General features: G+C 44.5%; 1 protein-coding gene across 2 annotated transcripts in view; it reads right to left on the reverse strand.

The window, feature by feature from the left end:
• Nucleotides 1–17,599, reverse strand: part of LOC147023435 (G2/M phase-specific E3 ubiquitin-protein ligase-like) — a 142,991-nt gene extending 125,392 nt beyond the window's left edge. Inside the window, exon 1 of one of the 2 annotated variants that reach the window (XM_085888851.1) lies at nucleotides 17,412–17,599. The gene's annotated coding sequence lies outside the window, so the exon portion shown is untranslated. The remainder of the gene's footprint in view (nucleotides 1–17,411) is intronic. The other variant, XM_085888850.1, reaches the window with a different exon arrangement.
• Between the last annotated feature and the right edge of the window lie 3,926 nt (nucleotides 17,600–21,525).

A 21,525-nucleotide genomic window follows, 5' to 3' on the forward strand; every position in this document is an offset into this window, starting at 1 on the left:
TGGCTGTTTTTTGCCCTTCACCCATCCTCACAGACATAGCCTCATAAGCGAGGAATAACCGTAGGACGTGTGGATTGTCACAGTAACGGTGCGTAAGCGGGGCGGGGTGGATTCGGGGGGAGTCTACAATGCCGCCGAGACAGGCCACCTATAAAAATAAGGAGAGGTCCATTCTTGGCGTGAATGGGGTGCGGCGCGTTCGCGGGTCAGCCGACAACGAGTGAGGCACGAGTCAGTTTGTCAATCAGTTGGTGTCAGTTCATCAGTGCCAGAGGGCTGTTTCATCATTTCCAGTCAGATGTTTGCAGGCGCCGTGCCAGTCAGACGGTCCGTTGCTTCATCGTTCCAGTCAGACGGTCGCTTCGTCCGTGCACGGTAAGGCTGGGTGCTGGCGATGGACAAGGCACGCTCACACATTTCAGGACGTTTTTGTTTGATGGACGACTTCTCTTTGGTGAGCGAGACGATTCTTCTTCCATCCCCTGAATGATCTGCTGGGTAAGTAAGTCAATCCCTGATAAGCATCTGCTCTTTGTCTCTTTTCCTATAATTTTGATTGATTTTGCCTGATTAATTATTTATTTGCTTGTGATCATTTTGATTGATTTGGAATTTATTTATTTTTACCTCACAGAAATAAAAAGTTCTTTTTATATATTTATTTTCTTATTAAAAAATTGCTTTTTGATGTTCCAACCTGTCCGTGCTTGTCCTTTCCTTCCATTGATCCAGCATTGTCCAAACCTAGATAGACGGAAGTAATTACCACACGACTTGACCAATAATAGTCGGCACGCACCAGTGGTTAACTGCTCGGCCGCCCTAATTAAGATCTAATCAAGATAAGATTGGTGCTCTGCCGAGGGCATGCTCCCCCTTCAGGTAACCACGTAACCTCAAGTTAAACGGCATAATTAGATGATGGACACTGGAACTCGTAGTTAACTGGGTGGCGTTCATGGTTCCAAAGCAACCCACCGCACCACAAAGTTAATTGTCAGCGGTGGCCCCAGGTCCGGCTCTTCCGAGAACAAACGGAGATTAAACCCCCTCATAATACACTCGGTACCCGTAACAATATATATTGTTACGTTCAAAGGGTAATTAGGATGTTTAATTAGGTATGCCATGCTGTTCGAGTTGTACCAGGATCTTGATGTAATAAGTAGCAATTCAGTGGTGATAAGTTGTCTAGTAAATGTCCATTTCTTTAAGGGGGAAATGATAATCGTCACACAATTAGATAGGGAGACGGGTTCGGGTAAGTGTGTATGCGTATCCCCTTTTAGTATTCCCTGTAGGCTTGCCGTGACGTAACAGGACAGTGCTGCGGATGGCTCCGCCCCTTGATCACGATTGGCGGAAGGCGACGGCAGAGGGCCAATAAAAGGGCTCGATTGGAAGTGACGAGGACTCGAGTATAAAAAGGTTCTGTTCGGGAGAAGAGGAGGAGGAAGAGTCAAAAAAGAAAGCGTCTGATCGAGGCTGTTTGTCTCTGAGAGCGCTCTCTCGTTGCGCTGGTTCGTTCCTGGATTCATCGTGTCTCGTGGCCTTGCTGTGCCTCGTGTCTCACCTCGGTTGGCTCTGGAGTTCTGTTGGCTCGGAGTACGGGACCGAACGGCGGGCGGACCTGCCTCCCTCTCCTGCTCGCATCTTGGCGCTAGAACTGGCTCCCTGGCGGCTGTGAGCGGTCTTGGGCCTACACCAGGAGGTCGACACCACCAGTAACCGCACCACGGTGGCTGGGTGGAGCTCATCGGCCAGAAACCGCGGAAGGGCTGACGGAACCTCGGCACCACCGTGTCTCCTGCCCATGACGAGCGCAACACCAGATCGTCCGGCACCAATCCAGTGACTTTTACGTCGACACCACGGGCAAGCCTGACCACGAGCTACGTTTTTGTGTGTGCGTACCTGGCATCTTAGAGGGTTTGAGATTTGCATATCTATTGGAATTGGTTGTGTTTTCCCCACGCCCGAACCCACACCACCTCCCGTCGAATCACCCACGGATCCCTCCTCTTGCCGAGTCTTATTATCGTTCTGGTTAGAGAAATAAACATTATTAACTCAGTGAAAAGCGACTCGTGCCACATTCCTCGTCCCGTTTGCTGGAGAGCGATTAAAACCGCCATCTTTGGGTTATAAAAAATAAACCGCCTCCATCGTTTCGGCTCATTCTACGTTAGCAGGACTGTTCAAGTCCCATGAACGTCACAATATATATATATATATCTTCTTCTTCTTCTTCTTCTTCTTCTTCTTCTTCTTTCAGCTGCTCCCGTTAGGGGTCGCCACAGCGGATCATCCGTTACGATCCGCATAATGATTTGGCACAGGTTTTACACCGGATGCCCTTCCTGACGCAACCCTGGTCGCCTCTTACGACACAGGGATATCGTACACCTATTTTAACCGGGGTATACACCAGGCCCAGTACACTGGTACTCACTTCGCCGACCTCGGAAGGATGACAGGCTGAGTCAACCTCCTGGTGTATTAATTCAGTGGCCTAACGGGGCTTGAACTCAGGACCTTATGGATCCCAAGCCGCTGCCCTAACCACTGCGCCAACACCAGGTATATATATATATATATATATATATATATATATATATATATATATATATATATATATATATATATATACACATACATACATTTTGTTCAACATACACTACAAGTTATATGGGGAATAATGTCACCCAGATAAGTAAAAGTTTCTTAAGAAATGAAAAAGGGGGCAACTAGAATGGCACTCGGTGGAGCACATACTTCTGCCATGCTGAACAGTTTAAGTTTTGTATCCCACTGATAGTCCGGATCTGGATCCGGACTTTAACCAAAATCCTTGTTCAATTCATCTTCATCACACACCCAGTGTCCACCAAGTTTCGGCTGAATCCGTCCATAACTTTATGAGATATCCTGCTCACAAACCGAAATAGGTGTGAAAAACCTCCATCCACCTCTGGTGGCAGAAGTAAAAATAGCACTGCAAAGCGGGCGTAACCCCTCAGCCCTATGGTGGCCATATTGAAAATCGCAGCACGCCCATTTTCGAAAGGAACCTTCCCCTACTCAACCCCAACACACCCAGCAAAAATGGATTTAATCAGACAAGGCGTTAAACTCAAAATCGACGGAAACCAATTTCAAGATGGCTGCCATGGAGGCCACATTGAAAATCGCAGCGTGCCCATTTTCGAAAGGAACCTTCATCTACTCAACCCCAACATACCCTGCAAAAATGGATTTAAACGGACAAGGTGTTCTCCTCGAAATTGACAGAAACCAAAAGTTGGCAGACGGACGCCCGCCTGGACAACGCCTATGACGACAATACCCCTTAGCCAATTTGGGCTGAGGGGTAAAAACTGCACTATCAAAAGGAAAATCACACAACTAGTCACAATATAGTAAACTAACAAACCAAGCAACACTAAAACACGTGGGGTAATGGTTAGAGAGTCAGCTCAGAGCTTTGGAGGTAGGCAGTTCAAACCCCAGCCGAGTCATACCACAGTACATTCTGCTTTCTCCAACGTTCAGCATTGAAAACAACAAGAGCACGGACAATCCCATAGGTCGGCATCAATGGGGAGGAGGAAATTCCTCTTTAGCATATGCCCCACTGAGCACGGTGAGAAATGCGGAAACATTGTAGTGACATCACCAGTACCCAGAATGCCCCGGGAAGTGATGAAGTAATGGCACTTCCCCCAAATTCAGTGATAGTTTTGTCTCATCTAATAGTCTTGGTACCGTGCGTGTGCGTGTGCGTGTGCGGTAAGTGGAAGGTCAATTACAAACCTTAGGTCTTGTATTTAAAAAATTCATAAAAGTTAAATTATACCAAATTCAGTAATTATTCTCACTTGTCCATGAAGGTTTTGGAGAGGCTATTGTAATCAGTCCATAGATCAGTGTGTATCCACATGCAGATCTATTTTTAACAATAGCAAGAATTGCTTTGCAATAAATGTCTCCCACCAGTCCCAATGAATGTTCGGAAGATAAAAAAATTGCTTCCGTTTAACACACGCTCGAGCTGAAACTGGAACTAAAATGAAGAAGAAGCAACTCTCAAACTCACCGTGTTTAATTCTATTTGGCAAAATTAAAGGAAAAACAAATTTCATTTGCTGATATATTTTGTCAATTAGAAACCAATAAAGACAACTAGGATAACAAACCAGAAATGAACATTAGTTTGCTTTAACACACGCTCGAGCCAATACCTGACGAAGAAGAAGAAGAAGAAGAAGAAGAACCTCTCAAACCCACCGTACTTTGTTCATTTCTAGACTTTACCTATTTCATATTAAAAAAAAATAACATGATGCAAAAACGTACATACGGTGTATGTGCATACATAATACATCAAGGTTACATTCCTGGTTTCATCCAATTGCACTGGGCCATGGACTAACACTCAGGCCTAAGGCATGAAGCCTGCCGATCTGTGCTGCATCGTAACCCGACATACATACATTAAGCAAAAGCATGCGTACGGTTTACGTGCATGTCTAATACATCGTGGTTATATACCTGGGATCATTCCAATTGCACTGAGCCATGAACTGACACCCAGGCCTAAGACTTGTGAATCTGTGCTGCTTCATGCAATGGTGGCACATGAATATATTGGGATGGAATCAAGCCAGCTGTTCACCTAATGGGTGTAAAGCAGTGCGGTGGAATCAGGGCAGCTGAACACTGACCCATGTATAATGCGATATTTTCTAAGTTTAAAAAGGGCATAACTCTGTGAAAAACTGACGAAACACCCTGAAAATCAAAGTTGTTCTGCAACTTAGTGAAATAAAGCCATGTACCAAGTCTCAGTTGAATATGTTAAAGGGTATGGGAAAAGTCTGAAAAGCAACAGTGGGGATGGACGGGCGAACAGACGGACAGCAAACCTATAGTCCCCTCCAGTGAAACCGATTGGGGACTAATAATGAACATTTATTTGCAGATGTAATGATCTACAGTGTATAACTGCAGATAAAATCAGTTTTTTTTAATGCTTAGTCTTGTTTGCACTAATGAAATTGGAACAGTTGTCTTAATTCAACCATAACAACTGAAGAATGCACAGCTTCCATGCAGCATCTGCGGCGACAGCAAAATGCATTTAAAGCCAACATTCGCAGCATTTCTCACAGGACTTGCAGAGTACCTCAGAGCACAAGCTCCAGCCTCAGTCACATTTCAAGCTGGTTAGTCGGGCCCATGGTCTGAGGTGTGCTGCATTGCCTACAGGCTTGACTTGTAACCTCATCAGGCCTTGTGCTCAGTTAATCAGTGTTGTCTAATCAAACCAAAAAATTGCCTGAATTAAATCACAAGTTGATTTAATCTTACTAAAATACGCAATCTTGTGTCCGTCTATCTGACTGACTATCTTTTGACTGAGATACATTCGGTCGTTACTTCTCCAATCTCAACCAAACTCGACAGAGGAACTAAGGGTCACATGACAGAAGTTGCAACGATTCAACTTTCCCCTATCCCCAAGGGGGCTTTGCACCTTGCACAAACTCTGTGATGAGGTGTATAACAAGTCATCATGGCTTTCATGGGGCACACCTTCCGGACGTAAAAATATATATGTATAATGACAAATGATTGTCAATTCTGTCCAACGTACATACATTTTAAACAGTAGCTATTAAACTGGAAGAATTTTGGAGGAAACCAGACATGCTCAAGGCATTCTATCCTCATCACAGCCCCCTCAGATGAAAAAAAAAAAATTAGAGCAGTCTCGACTTGCTCGGCCTCTACATAAGCGGCAATGAGTTTTAATTAACAAAGCCGCTTAAACGAGTCTTCACACATGAATGATGATTCCCATTGCCTGTCCGATTTTTCTCACAATCAAATTATTTGTGTTGTTTATAACATATCTTGGGGCTTCATATGTGATTTCTCGCAGTTCAAGTGTAATATGCCATATTGCTACCGAACACTCTTACAGCCTTTATTTGATGCATAACCATATTCCGAAGGTGTATTAGCATTGTTTAATACTCACCAAAGGGAGATTTAGAGAAAATTAAATGTACTTACGCATGGGCAGTGTACCGCATAAGTCGCTGGTCGAAACAGCTATCGGATCATCACCAGTTACGTCAAGTCATGGCGAGGCTTCGTCAGTATCAAATTTTCTCTTATCGATATACCAGTATAATCGGTATTAAAAAAGAAACCAATTTTTTTTTTTTTTTTTAAACGCAGGTTCCAAAAATGCGCAATGGTTCAAATGGTCCATTACGTATTCATAGATGACGTACACATCACTGACACATGGTAATCTTTAAAGTATTCCCACATGGGGTTTGTATATTTCCTCCCCCCCCCCCCAATCCCCATGATGAGAACAGATATTTTACTTCCAACTACAACTTGTATTAAAAATGATTTTATTTTAAAGCGAGATCAGCATTGGTAATCGGCACAGGTCGGGATCCATCGCTATCGCCCTACCGGTAAAAGACTAATGCGGAACGCTGCACTTGGATGATTATAGCGGTATCGCAGATCACTGACTCGGCACAGGATTTCTAAAGCACACCCGAATTGTATAAATATGATCAAATGGCAATTGCTTTAAAAACTGCCTCGAGGGCAAAGAAAAATGCGATTGCTTGTACGGTGCTCGGATGCTGAGGGTTAAAATTTTAAACCCACTGTACTTACTTCCTGGTACGTCTTGATGTCTTATGCTCCACTGTTCCCGTTCCATGCTTAGCCAAGACGCCAAGTGCATCAAAGCTTTTTACCCCTCAGGGCGAATTGGCTAAGGGGTATTGTCGTCATAGGCATTGTCCGAGCGTCCGAGCATCCGTCTGTAAACTTTTGGTTTCCGTCGATTTCAAGGAGAACGCCTTGTCCGATTAAATCCATTTTTGCAGGGTATGTTGGAGTTGAGTAGAAGAAGGTTCCTTTCGAAAATGGGCGCGCTGCGATTTTCAATGTGGCCTCCATGGCAGCCAATTTGAAATTGGTTTCCGTCGATTTCAAGGAGAACGCCTTGTCCGATTAAATCCATTTTTGCAGGGTATGTTGGAGTTGAGTAGAAGAAGGTTCCTTTCGAAATTGGGCACGCTGCGATTTTCAATGTGGCCTCCATGGCAGCCATCTTGAAATTGGTTTCCGTCGATTTCGAGAACGCCTTGTTTCTGACTATGTTCCTCATACAAACATGTACCTTACCCTTTTGGCATATTTGAGCATGTCATTCCATGCTGCGATTTTCAATGTGGCCTCCATGGCAGCCATCTTGAAATTGGTTTCCGTCGATTTTGAGGAGAACGCCTTGTTTCTGATTATATTCCTCATGCAAACATGTACCTTACCTTTTTGGCATATCTCAGCATGTCATTCCATGCATGTGCATTGTCACATTTCCCCTAAACGTACTGCATGCACAAGAGACATATTTTCACCTATAACTATCCAATTTCAGATAAAACAGTAACCAACAAAATGGAAAGTTTACTGCAATTTGTTTGTGAAACAAAGAAATAAATTGCCTCATAATTTGAATCCACATTTAACCATACTAGTACGTGCCCGTAAAAAAAAAAATAATAATAATAATAATAAAAAATAAACCACACAGGCCGTTTCTTCGCTCTCACGTGCCTGTACGTGGGTGGCCCAGAAGTTCGATATTATTCGCAGTTACGATTATTCGCAATTTAGTTTTAATACCCAATTATTCAATTAGCGCCAACGTATTTTACCTTTTCGCAATGTCATGGCAAGGAAAAACAAAAAGAGAAGAGAGAGAAAAAAAATTTACTTCCTGGTTCGGAGCATTCCAGCACTCTGATGTTACTGAAATTTATACACCGTCTAATATGAAAATGATCACAACTTGGGCCATTGTGTTTATCTATAAATGCGCATCAGAAAAATCGAGAAATTATTAGAATACATGAAGTCATCACTCTCCGGAAGCCCGTGCGTTGTAACCCGTAATGGGGAACACTGCTGTGCTTCCCTTCCCCATCGGCCACGCCCAAGCAGCGTGTCTTGTTCTAACACAATAAATGGCCATAACTTGGGAAGCACTTGTCCGATTGATATCAAACCTTGAAAAGGCAAATCCACAGGTCCCCAGCAATATATCTGGCAAGTTTCAATTAGATTGGACCAGTGCTTGTCGAGAAACAGCGGTCACAAACACAAACACACAAACACACAAACACACAAACACACAAACACACAAACACACAAACACACAAACACACAAACACACAAACACACAAACACACAAACACACTGCTGTAATTATAGATAGATGAACTCAGGATTTTATCTTGCGTCACAGCAGAAACAAGATGAAAAGGTCAAAGGCAACAACAGATTCTATTTCAATTTTTAATTCAAAACAATGACCACTAAATATTCTCATTTTTGGACAAACTCACTTTTGGAAATTTTCGTAAAAGAAATCCTCGCACTATGATCTTCTTTGGTTGGTCCCTACAAATTTATAACCTGCTCCTATATTCAATCACACTGTTATATGCTCCCACATACAGCTACTATCTTGTTCAATAATTATATCCACACATCGCCACATAAAATTTCTTTACTGCAAAATCCGACTCGGTAATACAACTTCGCTTCAAATAACACAACTGTGTAGTTGGTGAGCAGCGTGCTCTAACTGACTGCATCATCGTGATATCACTGCTTCCTTTTACAATGCATGAGCTGAGGGGTTATGCCCGCTTTGCGGAGCTATTTTTAAATCATGTATGGTATTTAAAGATTGTAAACACTTTTCTTTGATTTGTTGGTGATGTACCATTTTTTTTTTCATACCGATTGTTTTCGGTATACTGCTGGAGTCAGAATTCCAATACTTGTACATCAACATGAAAAATTATATCGATATAATCGCCAGATCCTAGTCCTGGCCGCTTTCTGGTGACATTCATGATCAGATGTCTCCAAACATCCCAATCCTGCACTGCTTTCTGAAGTGCTGGCAGAGAGCTTGGTTGCACACTTTATCCCATCCATTGGGGGTATGTTCCATTACCAATCAGCTTGCTATCACTTGCCAAGTCAACCGTTCATCATCAACCATTTTATTGGAGTGCTTGCTCGAGTGCTTAAAATCAAATGAGCCACTTGGCGAGCACTCCACAAGCTGATTGGTAATGGAACACACTCCTTCTGAACGTGTCGATCTATTCAGTTGACAAGATTTTAATATTTTTGAGGTTTAAAGAAAGACCAGCTTTTTCACTGTCTGAAGCAGTTTCATCAAGTCCTCTTTACTTTCTACCAATGGAGTGGTATCATCAGCATACCTTAAGCTGTCATACATTTTCCTCCAATTCCGACTCCAGCCGCGATGTCACCCAAGTTATGTCTTTCCTCAAAATTATAACCACAAATTCATCAGTCAATCCCATAATGATAATAATATTAACACAGGGGGGTTGGCAGGAAGGCTTCAAGTTATGAATACTCTCTTCTGAGCTGCCTCGCCTGGGTTTGAAATCTGACACAGCTGTCGTCCTGGTGTTTCAATGTGTGTGCCATTCCTCGGATGGATGTTAAACTGGTGTCCCGTCTGCCAGCATTAGTTGGTGGACTTTAAAGATCTCATTGTGTCCTTCACGAAGAGTAGGTGAGCTATCGGTGACACCCTGAAGAAATTACATATTCCTGCCCAAACTTTAAGCCGCTGTCACACCTTGACGTTTAGCCAGCGTATCAAAATGTATGTAAAACGCTGGCGTACGCTGAACTATTGACGTTTTTTTTTAATTTTTGGGCATATAATAACGTGTTGGACGTATGCATAACGTGTTAGTAACGTACACAGAACGTTTCAATCACATATAGATAACTTATACCAACGAATGCTGAGCGTGTTGTCGGCGTTCACAACCTATGCCCAACGATAGTCTAACTTATGCATAGCGCGGCAGCGTATCACCGACGATCACGTGGCGTAGGCTATTAATAGGCTGCGGCTTGACGATTCAAATCATAACTGCACTTGACATCGAAGTGTGAAGCCGCTGTCACACCTTGACGTTTTAGCCAGCGTATGCCGACGTATGAAAAATTTGCCGAACCAAGCTGGCACACGTCGAATACGTTATGGGTAAGTTTTGTATACGTTAAGAGCACGCTGGCATACGTCGAGAAATTTTCAGCATGTTGAAAATTTCGACGTATGACACACATTCCGCATATGCTGGCATAAGTTGTAGGCATGCTGCGCGATCGTTGACCCACGTTACTCATAAGTCGAAACACGTCAAGGTAATGGTTAGCGTTAGTGTTCCAGACTCCCCGTTTTTTTTTTCTTCGGTATGACAGTTATGATTTAAATCGTTGAGCGGCAGCCTTTTAATTACATTATATTATAACCGCACTAGAAATCGAAGTGTCAACATGACCGTCATACCGAAGAAAAAAAATAAACCAATGTCACCCGCAGGGTGACCCGTATCTTGCCAAAAGGTGACCACGTGTGACTTCTTTAAGGTCACATGAGGGGAACAGAGATGCTATCCACCAGGAGCGACTCCTTGAGGAATATCTGCCTACGAGAGATTCCGATGAGAATCGTTCTACAGAGTAACCATGAAAAATATGCGTTTGCCTCATAACTTCACCAAATGACGTCATAATGTCTCAAGCTCGACATATCAAGAAAGCACTCAGAGGTGTTCAATTTGAGGTATTACACGATATGGTTCCTAAAACTTGAAATTTTGACCTTGGGGTCAAATATGTTTGACCTTCGGCACTAACCATGGAGGTCAAGGTCAATCGCCACCAAAAATTAATCAGCTGAGCGCCAGACCATGAACTATATTCCCATGAAGTTTGAAGACGATCCGATCAAAATTACTCAAAAAATAAGGGTTTCGTCGACTCCCCTGATTTGTGACAAAGTGACCTTGACCTTCAAAATTTTATGTGCTGAAAGGGACCTCTATCGGCCTCTGATATGCGAAGTTACAAAAATTTCCAATGATAACTGTGCTCTGCAGAATTTTTTATACATGATTACAGACAAAAAAACAAAAAAAAAAATAAAAACATACAAGCTGACTACCATATTGTGACGTTCATGGGACTTGAACAGTCCTGCTAACGTAGAATGAGCCGAAACGATGGAGGCGGTTTATTTTTTATATATCCCAAAGATGGCGGTTTTAATCGCTCTACCGCAAACGGGACGAGGAAGGTGGCACGAGTCGCTTTTCACCGAGTTAATAATGTTTATTTCTCTAACAGAAATAATAATAAGACTCGGCAAGAGGAGGGATCCGGGGCGATTCGACGGGATGGTGGTGTGGGTTCGGGCGTGGGGAAAACACAAACAATTCCAATGGATATACAAATCTCAAACCCTCTAAGGCACCAGGAACGAACACACACTCACACACACACACACACACACACACACACACACACACACACACACACTCACACACACACACACACACACACACACACACACACACACACACACACACACACACACACACCGTAGCTGGTCCTGGTGGTCAGGCTGGCCCGTGGTGTGGACGCAACAGTCCCTGGATTGGCGCCGGACGAGCTGGCGTTGCGCTCGTCTGGTGTCAGGAGACACCGTGGTGCTGTCGACCTCCTGGTGTTGGCCCAAGACCGCTCACAGCCACCAGGGAGCCAGTTCTGGCGCCAAGTTGCGAGCAGGAGAGGGAGGCAAGTCCGCCCGCCGTTCGACCCCGTACTCCGAGCCAGCAGAACCCCAGAGCCAACCGAGGTGAGGCATGAGGCACAGCAAGGCCACGAGACACGATCAATCCAGGAACGAACCAGCGCAACAACCGAGCACGCTCCGAGCACAACAGCCTCCACCAAAACAAGGTTTTTCTTTATCGATCTTCTTCTTCCACCCCTTTTCCCCAAACAGAACCTTTTTATCCTCGAGTCCTCGTCACTTCCAATCGAGCCGTTTTATTGGCCCTCCGCCGTCGCCTTCCGCCAATCGTGATCACGGGGCGGAGCCATCCGCAGCACTGTCCTGTGATGTCACGGCAAGCCTCCAGGGAATACTAAAAGGGGTTTACGCAGACACACTTACCCTAACCCGTCTCCCTATCTAATTACGCGACAATCATCATTTCCCCCTTGAAGAAATGGACATTTACTCGACAACTTATCACCACTGAATTGCTACTTATTACATCGAGATCCTGGTACAACTCGAACAGCATGGCATACCTAATTAAACATCCTAATTACCCTTTGAATGCATACCCCCCCTCAGACGTAACAATATCTTGCAAAAACTTCGTTTTGGCAAGACAATAAAAAAAAAACCAAGGAGTCTGGAACACTGACGATAACCATTACATTGACGAGTTTCAACTTATGAGTACCTTTCAAGTAACGTGTGTCGACGTGTGTCAACGATCGCGTAACGTGCCTACAACTTATGGGCAGCATTATGCGGAACGTGCGAGTCATACGCTGGCATACGTCGGGAAATTTCAAGCATGGAAAATTTGTCTCACAGCTCGGCGAACTACGACGTTTGCCAGCGTGCTCTTAACGTATACAAACTTACCCATAACGTATTTGATGCATGCTGGCGTTTTAGCCCAATTTTGCACACGTCAGGCATATGTTGGCTAAATCGTCAAGGTGTGACAGGGCCTTCAGTTGAACATCATGCCTGGCCAGCCAGTTCATAAAAGACTTGGGCCAAGCTTCCCCCAGCCAACCCCACAATAATATGGGAATAATTGGGGCCGTTAAACAATAAAGATATTAACAAACTGTCGGCCACATACAAATGATCTTCTCCCCCCCCCCCCAATCACCCATGCCCCCTCTCCTCCGGTTACTTCCATAGGAAGCGGGTGTTTCTAGTACCTCAAATGTGTATGTCAAAGTTAGCTGTGTTCGTTCCATAGGGTGTGTTTGTCCGCACTTAGATCTACTGTAAACTGCATCATTCATTCGAAGGTATTCAAAATGTAACATCACACAAATGTAGCTATGTACAACAATGAAACAGGGTTATAAATTATATATTTTAGATACCTATGCGAAATGTTAAACAAAAAATATGGTGTTTTAAAATCTATAAGGTGGGGGGGGTTGCAGGAACAAATACCCCAGCGAGGCTCTTAGAGGCTCCCCCTATACACTAAATGTGTAAACGGTAATACGGATTTCTTTCCTCAACCACACTTAACAAATGTTCAACCACTCTCAAACACAAACATTGCACACGTAAACAAACCCATCCAAATAGAGAGAACACCTCTCTGTACAACTCATCACCCATTGACGTCTCTCTATCATGTCTGATTTTCATACACGTCATCTACAATAACAAAGGGAACAGATTAAAATAAGGAATAAATCTAGGCACCGACAAATGTGTAAAACACAAAACACCTACAGGTTAGCTACAAAGATAGCTATTACACAAATCTTCATGGAAATTATTGTATTCTCCATATTGTTGACAGGAAAAGGAGTTGATAAACAAAGGCACCAAACCGAATCCTGACAAATCTCACCCGCACTCTGAAACGAACATCTGACAATCCTCTTGAAGAAGTTCAGTCATTCAAACTTTTGAGTGTTGCCATCAGCCATTATCTTTCTTGGGCAAACCACATTTCTAAGTTGGCTTCCAAAGCCAGCCGCTGACTGGGCATCCTGTGCCGTCCAAAGTCCTTCTTCGGTACACCTGAACTCCTATCCACCTACAAGGTCTTCATCTAGAACTTGGAGTACTGCTCTTTCCTCTGCCTCACATATTGTTGCGGGCCGGGTATCGGCTGCGAGCACGACCGCTAGGTGGAGCAGTAGGGTCGACTCCACCGAACACCCGGAATCTAGATCGTACCTTTCGGAAAACTCCGAGGGTACGGGTCCCTTACAGGACCGTGAATGGTCAATAAATCAACCACGTGGTACAGGGTTATTTGCCAAACTTCAAAATACCTAGAGGCCCACGTGGCGAACTACCGAGTATTCACACCATCGACGAGAGTCGTCGTTTCCGTGCTCGACCCGTGCGCAACCCGAGCGGATGGTTACCGAGGTCCCGTCGGTCCAAATGCACACACTACGGCAACAACGGCCTTCTTTAATTCCCCAACACGTGCCGCGTTAAATCAATGAGGAAAACACAGAAACGAGCTGATACATTGAACAGGGGATTTATTTACAATAGGGAAAGGGGAGACACAGAGCAGAAATAACACCAAATATAGTCATGCAATGTACAAAGAGCAAGCACTTAACAATGTCTACTTACAGACGGGCACGCACACGCGCACGCATGCACGCACGCACGCACGCACGCACGCATGCACACAGCCTTTATTGAGGCCTCCAGCTCAGAGGGAAAGGAGAGCTGAAGACCAGAGCCTGCACTCGGACCTGTCCACCTCGAGCGGGTACATTGAGCTGGCGGGACTCGGACCTGTAGCGGCCCAGGCGTCCACACGACCGGGCTCCCGAAGAACAGAGGCCGGCAGAGCGAAGACTGGCAAGATGAGGACTGGCTTTCCAAAAGAAGAACCACCCTTCCAGAGAAAAACCACCACTCAAAAGAAAAACCACCACCCACAAAAAATGGAGCCTGACCTTTTATCCTCCCCACTCCCTCAGCCGAACCTCGGTGTCGTGGTGTATGTCTTTCCTCATTGGCTGGTTTTGGCGCACAGAATCGCTCTTCGCCTTCCCCAATGGCCAAAATGAGCGGCAAGTCCATCGATTGGCCCGGGGGCATGGTGACGTCACGCGGACCGCCTTTCTCACCGTGGCGGGGTCTGATTGGCTGAGCGGCGGCCACCTCACAGCACGCTGATTGGTCGAGGGCCGCCGCGAGGCTCCTCCTTGAACTCCACCCACCACGGGCGCCATGGCGTAGGCCAGAGCGAGGTGAAGGTGAGGATGATGCTGGTGTTGTTGTAGTTGTAGTTGATCCGGGCCAGAGCGAGGTGAAGGTGAGGGTGATGCTGTTGTTGTCGAAGAAGATTTATGGATGCAATTCAAATCCTAACTATCAAAATAACTTCACAGCACATGCATGCAATTCCCATTAGACACAGGTAGGGGGCCCTAACTGGAAACACACACTTATCGAGCCAACTAAGCTACGGGGACGGCTGTCTGTCTGTGTGCACAAGGCTTCCAGATTAATAACAATATTGCTCATCAGGTAGGTCAGTGGTCTCTCTGTCTTCTACCACCTTTCTGGTCTTGCACCCTCTGCTCTTTCTGTGCTTTGTCCCCACCTTTACCCTCCCCTCACCTTGGGTTTCTGAAGAGCATATACGGTCCACCCACCATCAACCCCCTTCTGGTGAAAGCTTCAAAATCCAGAATCACTGCTCACCTCCACTCATTCATTCTTAATTTCTTTTCACCAGAATCTTCAATCTCATTCTTCTCTCCAGGTTTCCCAAGTCATCTCTTCCCCTTCCAAATGGATAATCATTTGTACCCACTTCAATTCTCCCCAAAGCCACCTCTTTCCAAATTTCCAGTTCTTCCTTCCTGAGTTTGCTTGCGTGGCCATCTTGTCCACCCCAAGTGTCCTTCTCCACCCCTCATCCATTATTTGCCCAAGTCTCCCTTTATTCTATCTCTAAAGGCCCAGTCACACCTTGAAGTTTTAGCCAGCAATGGCAACGTATGAAAATGGATGTAAAACGCTGGCTTATGCTGAACATTTGATGTTTTTTTTTAAAGATTCGGACGTATGCATAACATATTAGTAACAGACACAGAACGTTTCGGTGTCTTATAGATAACTTATACCAACGAATGCTTAGCCTGTTGTCAGCGTTCACAACCTATGCCCAATGATAGTCTAACTTATGCATAGTGCGCTGCACGTATCGCCGACGATCACGTGGCATAGCCTATTAAAAGTCTGCCGCACAATGATTCAAATCATAACCGCCGGAGAAATGGAAGTGTCAACATCACAGTCACACCTTGGCGATCTTGCCAGCATATGCTGACCTCTGAAAAATGCGTCTAAAACGCTGGCTCACGTCGAATACGGTATGGGTAAGTTTGGTATACGTGAACAGAACGCTAAAGTACGCTATCATACGTCGGAGTAAGTGGAGAACGTCTTGAAATTTTAAACGTGTTAAAAATTTTACGACGTACTTGCCATATGCCTCACGCGTTCCGCATGCAATGGGAATAAGTTGTACGCACGATATGCGATCGTTGGCACACCTCGACAAAAGTTACTTGTAAGTTACTCATAAGTCGAAACACGTCGAGGTATTGTTAGCGTCAGTGTTCCAGGCTCCCTGGTTTTTTTTTCTTTTTCTTTTTTCTTCGGTATGACTGTGATGTTGACACTTCAATTTCTCGTGCGGTTGTAATATAATATAATTAATAGGCTACCGATCAACGATTTAAATCATAACAGCACTAGAAATCGAAGTGTCAACATCACCGTCATACTGAAGAAAAAAAAAAAGAAAAAAGCAGGGAGTCTGGAACACTGATGCTAACCATTACCTTGACGCGTTTCGACTTATGAGTAACTTACAAGTAACTTGTGTGGACATGTGTCAACGATCGCGTAATGTGCCTACAACACGTTACTCATAGGTTAGAAATAAGTTTCGGGTACGCTAAACATTACCTCTACGTGTTTCGACTTATGATTAACTTACAAGTAACGTGTGTCAACGATCGCATAACGTGCCTAACCCAAACAGCTTTGTTTAAAACCCAACAAACATGTGGCCTGTTGCAGTATTAAAACACAGAAGATTCGATGCAATATTTTCTTTTTTAAAGAGCCGCAATAGTTTCGAGTGCAATTGGTCATTTTTTTTTTCATAACGAAGTGGGAGAAAATAGACGACACGAGTGACCAATTATATTGACAAGGCAGCAACTTGAATGAGAAACGCAAGAGCAGCAAAGCATCTTCAATGAAGTGTTAATAATAAATTAAATACAACAAAGGGGAGTTTAAAGGAATCCTCGAGGGACATCATTGTCTTTGCCTCAAAATCGGTGATGCTGGAGCTCCACGACCAGGCTATGAATGTGGGAGAAGAAAGACGACGTACATGTTACGTGGACAACAAGCTTAAAGTGTGGGAATTGGTGAGGAAACCATTCAAACCCATTTTTAATTGAACAAAATCGTTAATTACTTCTGTTGGTTGCAATTCAATTTTTTTTCTGTGGTAAACGAGGATGGAGAGAGGAGAGAAAGAAACACCAAAGCGTGGCAGACTTTCACCTCAGAGAATATCTGACGTGACTCCCAGAAGCGAACACGGACAACATTGAAACTGCGCACAGGCATCTTAATCGACGCGTAACGGCACAAACATCTGACTCCATTCATCGCCAGAGACCTCTGTATCAAATGTCCGTACCGTCTGGCTCGGCGGCAGAAACGATCTTACAAATGTCCTGCCGAAGCCGCGATCATCACAACTCGAGAGCCGAGACAACTGCCGAGGTGCTCGTCCGACTCGATTCTTCCCTCAGATCACTTTCAAATGCCCGCGCATGCGCAGTGCACCACAGCCGTTGACGTGACCTTCTTCTTCTTCTTCTTCTTCTTCTTCTTCTTCTTCTTCTTCTTCTTCTTCTTCTCTTCTGCTTCTTCTTCTTATTATTATTCTATATTTCTTCTTCTTCTTCTTCAGAGCAATACGAGGAGGTCGTTTTACTCAGCGTGCGTGCACCACATGGACACCAGAACATTCCACAACATCAGTTTGTCGACTCAATTTATCTGGCAGTAGTGTGTCTCGGAAGAGTACAGTGGGGCACATGTGCCGTTGATTGCAATGAAAAACAAGGAAATTATAATCAGGAGGTCGCCATTCGGTCCATCACGCCTGCGCCACACCAACAGCAGATTTAATAAATAAATCCGTCAAAACGACTTCATTAAATTGTGGGTGTGAGGGGAAAGGGAGTGGCGACGAGAAAAGTGTGGCAGGGCTCAGGGATATCGCAAGGGTGTTAATAAAAAGGAAAATAAAAGCTCCTTGTTGTTTGTTATCATTTCGCGAATCACCGACGTCTGTTCCTTTCGTCAAGGTGTTTCGTTTGTTAAGCAAGACAAATATTCCACTTAGTCAGGTGATTTGTCGTTGCGATAACGTAAATTTTAAAAGAAGAAGAAGACTGAGATGAGGAAGAAGAAGACGACGTTTAGGAAGAAGAAGAAGAGTTGACATATCGGTGGGCGTGGCTTTCAGGTCGAAGAGGGAAAACCCTGGTTTCTGACGCTCCGCCCAATAAAGTTGTGAAAGCCCAAAAGTACATTCAGTTACCAGGCAGCCAGCGAGCGCTTGCCAAGCCAGCCGTTCCTCATCAACGAATTCGAATGGAGTGCTCGCTTGAGTGTTTATAAGCCACTTGGCAAGCACTCTCCAAGAAACATGGCAGTTGAACACACCTCCGCTTCTAAACTCACCTGGAACGAAGTCACGTAGTTCAGGCGAGGTATTATTAGCTCATCAGTCAGTATACATAAACACTCGGATCTTCTTCTCTGAAACTACACTCACAATTTCAATGAAACTTGACCACAACCATCATTCGTGATGTACCAAAGGTTGGTCACTCCATCAAGGACATTGAGGTCGAAGGAGGTCTACCAGAGGGTCCCCCCCCCCCAAATAGATATTTGTTTTCTTCTCAGAAACTACATCTACAATTTTGATGAAACTTGACCACCACCTTTGCCATGTTCGTGTGCACCCGTTTGCCGTGCACCCGTGATGTGCTAAAATGTGGTCACTGCGTTAAACAAGCTCAAGTGAGCTAAGATCCTCGTCCTCTTAATGATGACGTCATAAAAACGAATATGACGTCATTGTGATGTATCAGGTTTGCGATAAATTATCTGTGCTAATGCCCGGCTTTCCATGCTCGACCCGTGCGTAACCCGAGCGGATGGTTAGCGAGGTCCCGCAAACAAAATTCAAACAGCTTGCCTCGTTTCGAAGATAATGGTACAGGCGATTTCCATAAGCGGCGATATTATGACGTCAACTTTTTTTCAAGGAAAAATTTCCAAAATCGGAGATGGTTACTGTCTGCGCGTGGGCTTTCTGCATATACATGGCAAGTTTCACGAAGATCCGATGGAAACTCTGGGTTGTGAAACAAAAAATGTCAAAAAATAGGAATGACGTCATAAAAATTGATATGACGTCATAGTGATGTATCATATGTGCCGTAATTCATCTCTGCTAATGCCCTGTTCGATTCCCACAAACAGAATTCAAAAAACTTGCCGAGTTTCGGAGATAATGTTTTGGGCGATTTCCATTAGCGAAGATATTTTGACGTCATAACTTTTTTTTCTCGGAGGAATTTTCAAAATCGGAGATGGTTACTGTCTGTGCAGGGTATTTTCACATATACATGCCAAGTTTCAGGAAGTTTCGATGAAAACTGTAGGCTGTGAAACAAAAAAGTCCACAAGAAGAAGATGATGAACAACAACGTGAGTAAGACTTGGAGATCCTGCAGGAGGATCGAAAAACAATAATCTCTTTTTTAAAAAAATATATATATAAATATATATATATATATATATATATATATATATATATATATATATATATGTACATGTACAATGTCGAGGCTCGTGTGAGAGCTGACACATAAAACGTACATGGGGAGCAGGAGACAAGATTGGTGGGAGAGGGTTAGACAAAACAATGGGGAAGAGAGACAATAGATCTGTGGAAGGGAGAGGGGTGGGTCAGGGTACACGGGGTAAACAAGATGGTACCACGTGGACTTTCATGAAGGAAAGCAGGGAATTTGAATTAGGGTGGTTCGGGGTGGATTAAAGGGGGTAGAAAAGATTGTGGTTTTGGATGGGGTAGGAGAAGAGATGGTGGTGAACAACTTTTTGAAGAACTGGAGGGAAGAGTGGGATTAAAGAGAGTGCGGGGGTTTGTACCAAAGGTGGGAAAAAAGAGGAATGAAAGAGTGAAGGTGAGCAGTGATTCTTGATTTTGGTAGTTTTATCAGAAGGGGGTTACTGGCGGACCTTGAGCACCCTGCGGAAATATGGGGGGGGGGACATATCTCAGACAGAGTGGGGGGGAGGGGCGTAGTGATGCCAGAGAGGAGATGGTGGAACACAGAAAGACTACTGACCTGTCTGCAGTGAGAGAGTGAGAGACCCAAAGACTCAGCTTCATCGTTGGAGATACCAATGATCCTAAATGCCCTGGTTTTCACAGCGTAAAACCAAGTAAGGTGAGAGGCAGGAGCACCAGCCCAGAGGAGAGAGCAGTACTCCATCAGGCTGCGGTCAAAAACTTTGTATGTGGTCAGCAGCTCAGGTGGGCTGAGGAAGGACTTTGCATGACAGAGGGTGCCCAGTTGGCGACTGGCTTTGCAGGTGAGCTTGGAAATGTGGCTTTCCCAGGAAAGATTGTGGCAGATAGTGAGACCCAGAAGCTTGAATGAAAGGACTTCTTCAAGAGGATTGTTGAGAACGTAGATGGGGGTGGGGGGTTCCAGTTGGTCCTTTCAGAGAAACATAATGAGAGTGTGAGATTTGTCAGGATTGAAAGACATATTGCAAATGTTGGTACCAGCCCTTGATTTTATCCAGATCTGCAGAGTGAAGAGGCTGCTGCTTGCCGATCTGAAGGATGACCGATAGTACGGCAGAGGGTGGAGTCATCAGCAAAGAGATAAAGAGGATTTTCCAGAGAGTTGGAGAGATCATTGATGAAAACCAGAAAAAGAACAGGGCTCAGAACACTGCCTTGAGGAATTCCAGCCTGGACAGGAAAAGATGAAAGAACTCCATTTAGGGCCACACGTTGACTGTGACAGGAGAGGAAGTCTGCGAGCCATGAGTGGAGATGACCTTGGATACCATAAGAAGAGAGTTTGGTGAGCAGGGCAGGGTGCCAGACTGTATTGAAGGCACATGAGATATCTATGGAGATGGTTCTGATTTCATGTCTGGCACTGAGGACCTCCATCCATTGTTGGGAGAGCAGAAGCAGCATATCCAGGGTAGAGTGACCTGCTCTGAATCCAAATTTATGATCGGAAATGAAGCCATTGGAGAAGAGGAATGATATAATGTCTGATGCAATGATGGATTCCATAACCTTGCTGATGATTGGGAGACACCTGATGGGTCCGTCGTTGCAGGGATCTGTTTTTGCCCTTTTTTATGCAGAGTGGTAATGTTTTGCTGATTTCCAAGTAGATGGCAGATGACCTTGAGCAAATGAGAGGGTGAATAGAACAGAGAGGGTCAGCAAGTGCAGCAGAGCAGAGCAAGTGTTTAGGACACGTGGGCTGATGCCGTCTGGACCGGTTGCAGAATCTGAATCGAGGTTTGACAGCAAGCTCTCCACCTTGTCAGGAGAAAAGGACACAGAGTCCAGGAACAGGTGGGTGTGACTGGATAAGGTGGGTACAGAAAGCGATGGGTTTTGGACACAAGATTTAGAAGCAAACACGGAA

The sequence above is a fragment of the Eptatretus burgeri genome, chromosome 7, assembly GCF_056783735.1.
Source record: "Eptatretus burgeri isolate ZD-2024b chromosome 7, Ebu_testis_v1, whole genome shotgun sequence".
NCBI classification, from domain to species: Eukaryota; Metazoa; Chordata; class Myxini; order Myxiniformes; family Myxinidae; genus Eptatretus; species Eptatretus burgeri.